The following is a 13,229-nucleotide window of genomic DNA, read 5'->3' as shown; positions in this document are numbered from 1 at the left end:
CATGCCTCAGGGCAACTAAGCCCACGCACCACAACTACTAAGCCCGGGTGCCTCAACTAGAGAGCCTGCGTGCCGCAAACCACAGAGCCCACTCTCTCTGGAGCCCGTGCGCCACAACAACATAAAAAAAAGATCCCACATGCCTCACAGATGATCCCGCGTGCTGCAACTAAGACCCAAGACAGCCAAAACACTAAAAATAAAAAAATAAAAAAAAAAGAATTTAGATCCTTATCTCACACCATATACAAAAATTAATTCAGATCGATCACAGACCTAACTGTAAAAGCTAAAATTAACTTTCGCTTTATGTGTGTTATTCGTTTAGTTTTCTATGTATGTGGCACATATCTATCTTTAAACTCTAACTTAAAGTCTAAATTTTCTCTCAAAACCTCCAACACAACAGGTACCCCATCAGTTTCAGAGTTTTGGAAGTTCTCCTGGAGTGTTCTGTTCCATGCCCATGTGGACTGATTCCTTTCTATGACAGAGTCATCACCTCTGAATCTCTCCCCATCCAACTCTTGGAGGGCTCTCCCTTTGTCTCTCCCATATCTAAGACCCTGATTCATGGCTCTTGCTTTATTTCCTCCAGAATATTTTTGAGAAAAGATGTATAGGAGATAAGTTTTTGAGATTTTGCAAATCTGGAAATTCTTTATTGGTCACCTTATCCTTAATTGGTCATTTGGCTGGGTGTAAATTTTTTGGTTGGAAATAATTTTCCTTAAGAAATTTGATGGCTTTGCTCTAATGACTTCATGCCAGTGAGCTACTGGGAAATTGGACTCAATCCAATTCTCACTTTTTTTACACAATTTTTTTCCCTTCTCAGGCAATTTTCAGATTGTTTTCATCCCATGTTTTAGTGATTTCATGATGATGTTCTTTGGTATAATTTTATTTTCATCCTGGACCCAGGGGACCCATTTCTACAGTTCTGGGAGATTTTCTTGGATTATTTGATAACTCTCCCCTCCTCTCCAGTCAAGTTACTCTGCTTTCTTTTTCTGGAACTTCTGTTATTTGGATAGAAGCTTCTTTGTTAATTTGGTGTTATTAAAAATAGCTATTTTGCATCTTATTTTCATCTCTCTTTTTTTTGCTTTGCTTTCTTGTGTGTTTTTTGTTGTTTTGGGGTTTTTTTTAACATTATTCTCTATGCCTTCTTTTGAGCTTTTCATTTACTGTATTTTATTCTTAATCTCTCAGCTTCCTTTTATTATCTGATTGTTTTCTCTTATGGCATCTTGCCAGTTTTCACAGATGCTATATTATTTCTTAGCTCTCTGAGGATATTAAAGACAAAGTTTTATTTTATTTTGTTTTCTGAGGATAGCTTCCATTTCCTCAAGTTGCATTTTTTTGATGATTTGTTTTCTGTTTTTCTCCCTCTCTGACTTTCGTTTTAGAACAGTAGAGAATTTCCTCAAATACCTTGTGATCTTTTGCAGTTCATTCATACTGAAAGTTGGGGAGTGAATGGGAAGTTCTAGGGTCTAGTGGGACATGTATACTGTGGGGTGACCTGACTCGGCAGTTTTATTGGGAAGCGCCCAACATCAACATCCACATCCTTAGGCTGAGTAGATTCTCCAGTGAATGATCTTCTGTCTGGTGAGTTTAAGTCAGCTCTCAGGGTTCTAGAAGCTAGTGGAGACAAAACTGTAATCTGACAGTCTGTACTTTATGTATTCCCCATCTTCCCTTCCAGGGCTGTTGCCCTCAGTGCTGCCTGGTCCCCTCACCTCCTTCCCCGATTCGAGTTGCTCTGTTACCCTTTCTGGAGAATAAACCTTCAGTTTGGGGCTGGAACAGATGAGGGTCATTGACGCAGGTGAGTAGAAGAGAGGGGATTTTTTTATCCAACTACTTCCTAAATTTTCAGAATCTTGCTATTTTCACTGTACTCCCCAGCCCATCACCTTCACTTGCAGAGGTATATGGAATTCACTGGCTTGGTCATTTGGAGATGCTTAGATTCAAGTCACTTTTCTCCTTTCAATAGAGAAATAGACTTTCTCTATTGCCAGGTTAGGATTTAGTTTTTTCAGATTTGCTAAGTTGGTTACCATCGATCCATATGCGTTATGGTTTCCAAAAGTACGCTGTTCTTTTCTCCCCTAACATTCTCTTTTTCTGTGCGTTTAAGGCTTTGAAAAACCATGTTAGTGCATTTCAGGAGAGAGAGACGTCGGGCAAATCAAGTGTTCAGTTAACCATCTTTACTTAAATGTGTGTTATATTATTCTTTATGTCTTTTTGTGCCAGAAAGTTTTCATAATTTAAATTAATTAGAAGAATTTTCTGCTCTGAAATAGGTACATTCAGAATAAAGCTGGTGGTTGATTATAGCTAAGGGGATTGATCCCAAGAATGACAGGCACTGTATTGTCAGCAGAACCCTAAGGAACCAGCTTTCTCTACTACACAGAGAAATTACATTTCTCCTGACCTCAAAGGAAATTGCTATCCCTTTCTTGGTAAATGTAAATAAAAAAATACTTCTGGCTTGTTTCTTGCTACATATTGTACTTTTTTTTTTTTAGCATAGATTTGAATAGTGATTTAGTAAATTGGAAATTAAAGAACAATAAAAAAATAACCCCCAAAACTCACATTTTAAATTTCCAGAATTAATGACTGGTTCAAAACGATTTCCTAGGCCCACAGATTTGTATTTTAACTTTCCTACAAATGAATAGCTATCTCAGAACACTTTCAGGCACTAGATCTTTCCATCAGGTCAGAGGGCAACATGACGCAGCTCATAGAAAGCGAGTGCTTGTGGGGTGATGTCAAAAGCCTCAGGGAGAGTCTGCAAGTCTGAGAGGGGCTTTATTCATCCCAGTCAAACTCAAGGGTCCCAAGCAGTCACCACTCAAGAGACAAGGGAATGCAAGGTCTAATTTCAGTGTGCTCCTTGATCTTCAAGAGTAACTGCCGGTAACTCCACTTAGAGGCTTATCTGCCAGATTTGGTGAAAATTTGCACTTACGGTCAAAGCTGCTGGTTTGGTTAGTCTGCTGGACGACGTTAAACCCAGCCTGTCCTGGGAGGTTGGGTGGGGCCCCTTCGCACTAGCTCATTCCCTTTGCCTTTGATGTGATTTGCCCTGGAGCTCTTCACCTCTGTATTTATGGTTAAGAGCAGACCACTTCTCTTGGAACTGTGTTTTTGGAGTCAGCCAAGGGCAACAGGACTCTGCATGCTTTTAATTATAGGCTGTTTTTAATGTTTTCTTCTGCACTCCTATATTTCACTGTTAGTCAGTTTTGCTATACTTTTCTCTCTTTCCCCTCTGCTGCTCTAAAGTCATTTAATTTCAGAAGGAATCCTGCCTTATATTAATGACCAGTGGAGTGAAAACAATAACTTCTGGAATTTTTATTTACAAATGTGAATTAAATGGACAAGAAGGAATCAATTTCAGTTGCTTGAAATAGAATATATTTGTTGGGCAAGGTTGGTGCGATGGAGGAGGTAAACAAAAACTGGGTGGCTTGACTAACTTTCCATAGTTTTCTTCTAGAGAAGTTATTTCTAAGTGAAGAGCAGTTTTGTCTTTAGGCTTATTCATTTATTTTATTTAACATGTACTTAAATAAGACCTCCTAGTGCCAAGCTTTAAGGAATTTATAAGTATGAGCTCATTTAATCCTAACAATCTTATGAGATATCTTTAATTTTATCCACATTTTATAAAGGATAAAAAATGAGGCACAGAGAAGTTAACTAACGTCCTTAAGGTTGCACAGCTGGCAAGTGGCAGGGCTGAGATTTAGCTCCAGGTGGTCCTCTGCTCCAAAGTCTGTGCTCTTCTTTTTCTAAAATACTGAAACCATACCTTGTTACCTACAGGTGTGTTCTGCTTGTAGAAATTAAACAAGGAAGGAAGAAAGGAAGGGAGAGAGGGGGAGACAAAAGGTGTGGAGAAGGAGGAAGGACAGAGTGAAAAAGAATCATAAATGACAATGATTAGTCACTTTCATCACTACATCACAAGCTGGGTTTATTTAATTCAGTACCATACATTTATTTAGAGTACATGCCATTTGAAAATGCTTCCAAGGTAATCTTCTATATGCTGCGAAGCCAAGTGTACCTGTACTTGAAAACACTGAAATAGTGCATTCCAATCTGAATCTGCTTTAAATCAAACGTTTCAATTTTCTAAGTAGACAAGGATTGTAGGGGAATAAAGAGATTATTTCATCATACTTTTCAGAGTATTCAGAAGATTCACAATAACTGGCTAGGGAGAATATGGGTATCAAAAGGAAGATTTCAATTTCTACTGTGTTCCTAAAAATTGTATTTTCAAATGTAGATTCAATAACTGAGTTTTAACTTTTGCATAAATTGATTAGATAGATATTAGAAAGATGTATGTTTTTTGGGCAAATACAGCTCTCCCACAGCATACAGATATTCTTAAGCATGTGATTATGAAATATATGATGAAATTGGAGATGTATTTTAATCGTGCGCGCGCGTGTGTGTGTGTGTGTGTGTGTGTTGCAGGGGCAGAAGTCTAGAGGGTGATGTCAGGACACAGAGGAAATAAGACTTCAGAAGTGAGCTGAAAGAGTGGAATCCAAAGAGTGATTGTGTGTCAAGCAATCTGAGGAAATATAAGACAGGAGGAGATAAAAATATTTACATTACACAGTTAATGATTCAAAATGTCATACCTAAACATTCATTTGGTTGACTGAATTTGCTTCCTAGTAAATTAATTTGATGAGTTGAAACAGCTCTGCTTTGGAGCATCACATAATGAAATGCATTGGCCTTTCACCCTCTCTCTGCTCTAGTCCTGCTCAGAATGGCACATCTCCATTTGTTTCTTTAGAGCCTGGATGCATTATTTCTTTACGGTGGTTTAAACTTTGTGTCTTGGCTCCACTAAGAGTATCTTGATGCAGTTCTCTCTTATATAAATACTCTTCCCCCCAATTTTTGCTTTGTTTTAGTTACTCTCCATGTTCCTATAATTCTTACCACATGGAGCAAAACATTTCAACACTATTTATTCAGAATGGAGGCCCTCATTTTGTTCTTTCTTTTGTTGGAGCTCAAAATAAGAAAGTGACAATATTTCAAAAATGGTTTTATATTAAAGAAAAATGTGTGCTGTATCCAGCTCAAAAGAGGAAATCTTGTCAGGTTTTTGACTAACTTAATTTGATTCTTCTTCTAATGCTCCCTGAGTTACTTAAATCACTAAAATGCAAGCTCCATGAGGGAATGGATTTTTTTTTTTTTTAAATGGGGCTTTTTCAGCAATATCTCCAGCATCTAGAAGTGTAGGCACACAATAGTTTCTCAAAAGTATAATGAATAAATGAATAAAATAACATCCTGGAATGCAATCTAAATAAAAAATTCACAAATTTCAAATTAAAAAAATATTTAAAGGGATTAATCCCAACAAACTAAGGACATATTCTTTCATAGGGTTGTGTAACCATGATGATTTCTTAGAAAGGTTTTGTTTCACAATACATGTGAAAACTTTATGTGTGCTTGTTTAGACGTTCTCATGAACACCAGCTGCTCTGATAATTTTTAATCATTGCTAAAAATCCAGAAACTTGTAAATTCTAGTGACTATTGACAAAAGGCTGAGTAAAAAAAACCAAACTTCTCCATTAGAGAATGTATGCTGTGAACATTTCTTTCTATTAAATATTTGAGTAGCATTTCTTAATTTTAAAATGTTCCTTCCGTAAAAATCACAATATTCTTTTTTTTCTTTTTCTTTTTTTTTTTTTTTGCAGTCCACGGACCTCTCACTGTTGTGGCCTCTCCCGTTACAGAGCACAGGCTCCGGACGCGCAGGCTCAGCGTCCATGGCTCACGGGCCTAGCCGCTCCGCGGCATGTTAGGTTCCTTTTTTTTTTTTAAATCACAATATTCTTAAACTTTCTGATTTTTCTGGTGCTCCCCAACCTAAAATTTCTCCTATAGATGGAAATCTTTCTTCTAACCAAAACTTCATAGAAGACTCTTCACAAGTCTGATGTCATATATCATATATACCTTAAATTTTGTCTTCATCTTTAACTTTCCTTTTCAGGCCGGGTCTTTAAATAAACTCAACTCCTACAATCATCTCTTTGCACCAGCTCATGTTAGCTGGGCAGAGCTGTCTTGCATCATCTAGTTAAGTTTCTGTTTTCTGTTGGAACATTCCAAGCTTCGGCTCTCCTGGTTTAGAAGCTCTGTTGTGAAATACCGCCAACTAGCCAAGTCGGGGAAATGGCTCTAACTGATGGAGAGTCACCTTAAAATGGGTGATCCAACAGAGGTGGCGATCATGTGGGCTGAAGCCATGAGACTGATGTTGGCAGGACTCTGGTATGCCCCTTGTCACCCTTGTCCTTTTTTACACATTTCTCACTCTTCTGACTCACTCAGTGGGATTCGGTCTGTTGCTTTTTCTAATCTCTCTTTTTGCATTCTTGGCCACCAAAGAAACATACAGCATTCACACCACCTTAGACAAACACTTTTCAGGTAATTCCTTCATATAAAAGGTAATTCAGAATTGACAATAAATATGCTTTAAGAAGTGGCTACCGTATAGTTTAACAGTTTGCCTAACTTTGCCCCCCTCAGATAACATGCATTTTATCACATGATGTTTGCTGTTGTTCACAGTGAATCAAATTAAAATTAATATTCTTTACTTGGGAGTACTTATTATTTCCTTGGGGGAATATATTGTTACAGGAATATCTGCAAGACTGAATAAAAACATCATTTTTAAATAGGAATGGGGACTTCCCTGGTGGTCCAGTGGTTAAGACTTTGCCTTCCAATGCAGGGGGTGCGGGTTCGATCCCTGGTCCGGGAGTTAAGATCCCACATGCCTCATGGCCAAAAAACCAAAACATAAAACAGAAGCAGTATTGTGACAAATTCAATAAAAGCTTTAAAAATGGTCCACATCAAAAAAAAAACTTAAAAAAAAATAAAAGAGGAAGAGGAAGGAAAAATAGAGCAGGAGATGGTCTGTCTGGATGATATTTGGCCTCTTCTCTGTAGGAGGCGGATCAAATTGATCCCACAGGTCAGGTCAAACCCCTTTCCGGGAATATTTAGGCCTCCTAAATATTCTTCACACAAAAAAACCTACCTTACAAAGGAATATTTTAAAAAATATTTTCAAATCAAAACATTGGTTATGCTAGTCAAAAAAGATTTTTAACAATATTGGAGATATAGAAATGACACTTTGATTTCTCTGGTTTATATCCCAAATCATGATTTTTTTAAAAACTCCCTTAGGTTTTTTTCCCCTGACTTAACAGTCCTGCAGTATAAGTAGCAATAATAAAACATTATTTGTCAGTTCTTCCTTAAAAAGAAAATAAATTTTCTTTTTAAAATTAGGTTTTCAAACTATTTTACACCCACTAACTGGTTAATGTTTGTATCATGGTCTAAATTACCTAAAAGCCTTCACTCCCTAATGTCACTAGGGGTCATAGAATTAACCTACAATTTGAAAAACAAAATGTGATCATGGCAATTTTCTCTATAACTTTTTGCTGCTGTGAATTCTAAACACTGATTATATACTTGAGGAAGAGAGATTACTCATTTTTTTTCTAAGTTATTCCCTACAAGACACCAACTCTCATTTTATATCACATGAAGTTTAAATTTGCAACATGTTTAGTTTTTCTCTCCTAACACCTGAAAAGTGGAGGAAAAAAATGGATTGACAATTACCATTCTGCCTAACAAGATTAACTGAGTGACTTTAAGTTGTGTCTGAGTGTACGTGTGGAGAGAGAGAGAGGAGAGAGTATAAAAGAGAAATACTATTTTAAAAAGATGACTTACTTTCTTCAATTTCATTCAAAATTTCACTTCCCCTCTTCACCCTCACCATGAATTTTTAACATTAAATTTTTATATGTTCCATTGCCATTGAACCAATCTTAGTATATAGACACTCCTCAAGGAACTCAGTAACCACATACAGTTTTAGAAACTTGTGTCAAGAAAGCTCCAAATATTTGTAGCAAATTGATTACCTGTGAGTTTTTATTTTATTTATATTCAATAAAAATACTACCAGTAGAGTTGTTTGATAAGAGATGTAAAAAAAATACATACCTGGCAGGGGAGGTACCATGATCTCGAAGGTAGTTTTCCCAGGGGGAGGTTTATCCATTGCCCTTTGGATGTGCTGACCCGTGCGATTTCCCCAAGTGTGGGAAACTTGACTGCATAATTTGTAGCATTTGGGGGACTGTGTTTATGGTTTCCACAGAAAAACAAAGAGGTGTAAAGAAGTTTCTAAGACATGTAACAGTTTATGGTTATTAATAAATATTTAATATTATAAGAAATTTCTTCCTTTACAGTTGAGAGAAGATCCTGTTGTCTTTGCTTTTATAGAAGTTGAAAAACGTTTTTCCCCCAGTTTCCTTCAAATAGGGAGAAAAAAAACACTGACTTCATAAAGTTACTCTAAAGATTAAATGTGACAATTCATGTAACATGCCTGCGTCACTTTAATAAACATATTGGTATTATTGTGATGATCGTTATGATTATTATGATTTTACTTCTAAGGCTATCAATACTTGGCTCTCCCCATATCCTCATTTTAACAGTTATTCTTTATTCTTTTGGTGTGTCAAGCTCACTGTTGGCATTAGTTTTACCAAATATTAACTTCCATAAACACATGGGAAGGTGAAGAGTAGAGATGAAGAGGTCGTGAATACAGGGAAATTCTCCTCAAGTGTAGGGCTCCCTAGAAATTACCCTCTGGTCATGCTCCTGTGTTCTCATTAATATTAATGGTTTTACTCCTAAGGCTTTTGTGTAATGGCCTGGGGTTTTGATAGGCTCTTTTTGGGCAAACTCTGCTGTAAGTGAGGTGATTGACCAGCAGTTATCTAGTCAATTAACAGTGACAGTCAACCTGATTATTTGTTTTATTTGTTTAATTACCTAAAGAAAAAAAAGTTGCCTTTTGAAGACCAAATTGTGTTTATGTAAGGCTAAGTCGATTAATCTTTAATTTCTAAGTTAATTAATCTTTAATTTCTTTAACTTCTAATTTGGATATTTAAATGTGGAAATTTCCAAAGAACTGAGACTAGAGCTTAGATTTAAAAATGAAAAGAAATAAAATCTTGCAGCATAGGAAATAAACACACACATTTTTCCTTTTTTATTCAAGAATTGATTAGAGAGCTTCAAAACCTAGTTTAACACTCATTCCCAGACTATGTCTTATATTTGCCAGTTTCCACATGGAAAAATAATTGCTAATTATTCCAGTTTTGCGTTTAAGGGAACCTCTTTTCATTATTTATTATGCTTAGTAATGATTGTAATTACTTTCATTATTTTTTTATTTATTATGTTTTAGGCTGCTTTGGGTCTTATTTGCAGCACGCGGGGTCTTCATTGTGGCATGCAGGATCTTTCGTCGCGGTGGCACCCAGGCTTCTCTTTAGCTGTGGCTTGCGGGCTCCAGGGCGCGTGAGCTCAGTAGTTGTGGCGCGCGGGCTTGGGATCTTAGTTCCCCTACCAGGGATGGAACCCGAGTCCCCTGCATTGGAAGGTGGATTCTTTACCACTGGACCACCAGGGAAGTCCCCCATTATGTTTTTTAATAATTACATTTTTATATTTCTAGTCTTTATGTTTTTTCATTATAGTATAGATTTCTTTAATTTTTTTCCAAAACCTCATATGGAATTTTGGAATCAAGTAGTACTGAATCGTCTCATTCATATTCAGTTTTTGAACTTGATGCTGGTTGCTCATTTCGACTAAGTACGTAGACTTTTCTTGAAATTGATGGTTATAGAAGCATAAGCCCATAGAAGCACAAGCATTTAAAATACCAAATCTACTGTATAACCAGAAGGGTAATATCTAAGGAGAATATTACTGTACTCACAATGACTTCTTTCTCCCAACATGTTCACAGAGGTTAAAATTTGGTAAACCAATACCAGTGGTGGACATGAGACATCCAAAAGAATAACTGTTAAGAGGAGGATGTGGGAAGAGCCAAACATTGTTAATTTTGTCAGGCAACCACCTTTCCTGCTTGTATCTATTAAAAAATTGTAACTTTGAATAACAATTCACTTCTCTCTAGGACTTGCTAGCTTCAGCTGCAAGATGAGAGTATGGACTGCAGGGTCCTTGAGGTTCCTTTCAAGGCAAGTCCTAGGATATTCCTAGGACTAACTCAGCACATTTTATCACCCCTCATTTCTCCTCCCATAATCACTGACAGCTTCAGTTGCTTCACTGCCATAGAAACTAAATTTAGAGAACATGGTTATTTTTCTTCCTCTAAAGATCACTCTGATAAAGAGCACAATTCCGGGGTCTATTGCTCTCATCAACGCCCAAACAACTTTTTAAAAAGGCTTTACAATGCTATAGGCTGAGTGCTGGTATAAATCAATTTCTTCCCTACCACGGTATTGATACACATCATAGTTTCTTGTAAACGGAAATTCTAACTAGTGATAAAAAATAAAACAGTATTATTTTTTTCCTCTAAGAAAATTTTACTACTTTTTCTAGTTGAAACAGTTTGATTTCAGAGCACGGTTTATAGATAATACCGAAGTGCAGGTTTTACACAGAGAAAGTGGTTTGCTTGTTGTTATCTTCATATGGAGGGATTTTCAAGGCCAACTGGCACATATTTTCAAAGTAACCTCAAGAACTCAGTTAAGCCCATTTCAGTTTTTTAATAATAAAAATAAATGCACTTCTTCGTCCGTGCCACCATCATCATTGGTATCATCCGTTATTAAAATAAGGAGTATAATATTCGACTAATAGCGGATCACGGCATCTGGCTCGTGTGAAAATTAACAGCCCAGCTGAAAGTTTCATGATGATGATCTGGTAGCTTTAAAAATTACTTTTTTTTTTAGTGGATATGAGGTGAGAGCTAAGGAAAGTATGTAGTCAAAAAAAAAAAAAGAAGAAAGTAACCAAAGTTCTATTTTTGGCTTTTCTGCCACTGACTCACAGTATTAACTTGAACCAGTGGCCAACTTTCGTCTACTAACTAAGCCTATCCACACAAGAGGCTTAGTTAACAGATGAAATGAGAAATGCTTCAGCTTCCCTCTTTGAATGCTGGAGAACTGCTGAGATCACTTATATAAATATTTTTCTTTGAGCTCCCTAGAAGACAGGAACTTTATAAATATTTAGTTTTATTGTTGCACCTTAGGTACAAGTAGACCTGAAATTATACTCCCATACTTAAGTAAGAAATAACCTATTTCAGATAATCCTGGTTCATACCAAGGACTTTGCATTGGCTTGTTAGGGTCTCTTGAGCTTTCTTTTTTTCCATCCTCCTCCGCCCTTGCAGTTGACAAACGTGGAAATATAAATAAACCTTCCACAGCAGCGAGGGTTCCAAGGTAAGGAAGCCCAGCATGGATGCAGACACGCTGGCTGATGGCAAGCTGTGTATCAGAATGGGTAAGGATTCAAAATACACATCACATTTAGAATTCCTGATTGAAAAGTGTGAAAAAATGATTCATTTTTTTAAGAATGAGTAATTTGGTTGAATGTTCTGAACTCAAGAAGGACCTCACTGAATCTCTAGTTTTGTATTTTGTTTCTTTTTTAGATACATGTGTAGAGAAGAAACCTAAAAAATGTGATTGTAACCAGCAGGTTTAGAGTCACTCTGTTTATTTCAAGAGGAGTTTTACAAAAGTAATTCACCTGTTACTTTGCAAATTCTTATTCAACAGGCTCTTCCTTCAAGGTTTTAATGGCACTAGGTTCTGGAATGATGTTCTCGGAATTCATACAAGTGTTATTTTTGGATGGTGGAATTTCAGGTGATTTTTTAAGTTTACTTTCTTATTCATATTTTTTGCATTTCCTGATCATTTGCTTTAAATAAGGAGCAACTATCATTTTTACAAAAACAATAGTTAAAAAAGTAAATTTGAAACCTCTTGCCACTGATTTCATTCTCTTCTCGGCTCTATACCCTGAGTTTTTAATGGACCTGTGATTTCTTCCTGCTTTCCTTACAGATTTAAGACAAGCAGTTGTACAGTAATTAATTTCCCAGCTGGGAAACTGCGACTTGATGCAACTGAGAGGGGAGATGGTATTGATCTAGGAAACTCAGGCAGCTTGTAAAGCACACTTAGATAAAATTGTCTCTTTTGTCTTCATTTACTGGGGTGATTCAAGCCAAGGCAGAATGGGTCTCTTGAGGATGAAGTATGCTAATGATGTTCTGTTTGTTGACCTAATCTCAATACGATTATATTAGTTTTAATAGTTCTTAAGCACTCAGGGTGTTTTGGATGCAATGCCAGTTACAGATAAGCAAAGGGCAATAACTTCACCCTCAACATGCTGACTTTATGAAAGAATAAAGACCATTTAAGACTTTCTCTTTTGTGTATTCATGTATGGTCTCCTTTTCTATTTTTGCCTCAATACCAGGGCAGAGCAGAACATTCAATCATATCTGGGGGCCAAGCTTTCCCTTCACAGCCCATCTTTGTTAAGAGGATGCTTCCGGGAGGATCTGAAAATGCATCTATTTATTCTTCCTACAAGTATTTATTAAGCACTATTGCATGTTCAGCCATATTCTAGGCAATGTGCTAGAACAAGGAACCAGAATCTGTTCCTGACTTAAAAGGCTCCTGGAGGAAAACAAGCATATGGACAGACACTGAAATGTTAGGGGCGCCATCATGAGGTCTGGACAGAACATTCCATGGGCATGGGTACCACTGTGGAGGGGTCAGTGCAATCTGACGGACACGTGGGAAGAAGGATCAGAAAATACTTCGAAGAATGGAGGGAAGAAAAGGCAAGTGTGGCAGAGTGTGAGCAATCTGAAAAGGCACAGTGATGGGAAACAGCAGGGCTCTCTTTTGAGGATTCTAGAGGCAGCTTTTATGTGTCCGGTTGGAAGTGGGTGAGTGACATGGCAGTGATGGAAGGTAAAGCTAGAACAGTAAACAGGGGTCAGATTCCAGATGTGAATTTGGGATTTATATAACAAACCCCAGGAAGCAGATGTAACCATGTATTCCAGGCTCCTCTATGCTAGGGATAAAAGTGGGGTCACAAAACAGGACGTTTGCCTTTGATCACTCTGCAGTAATGTAACTCCCCTGAAATGCCTGTGCCTCACATGGTATCAAGACCCACTCTTCTTGGCC

General features: G+C 37.1%; 1 non-coding gene across 1 annotated transcript; it reads left to right on the top strand.

The window, feature by feature from the left end:
• Positions 1 to 8,128: 8,128 nt before the first annotated feature.
• Positions 8,129 to 8,291, top strand: LOC115851559 (U1 spliceosomal RNA). The gene has a single exon (XR_004038837.1). It is a non-coding gene; the product is annotated as a U1 spliceosomal RNA (small nuclear RNA).
• Positions 8,292 to 13,229: the final 4,938 nt, after the last annotated feature.

Source organism: Globicephala melas, chromosome 14, assembly GCF_963455315.2.
Source record: "Globicephala melas chromosome 14, mGloMel1.2, whole genome shotgun sequence".
Lineage (NCBI taxonomy): Eukaryota > Metazoa > Chordata > Mammalia > Artiodactyla > Delphinidae > Globicephala > Globicephala melas.
This window is presented reverse-complemented; position numbering and strand designations above follow the sequence as displayed.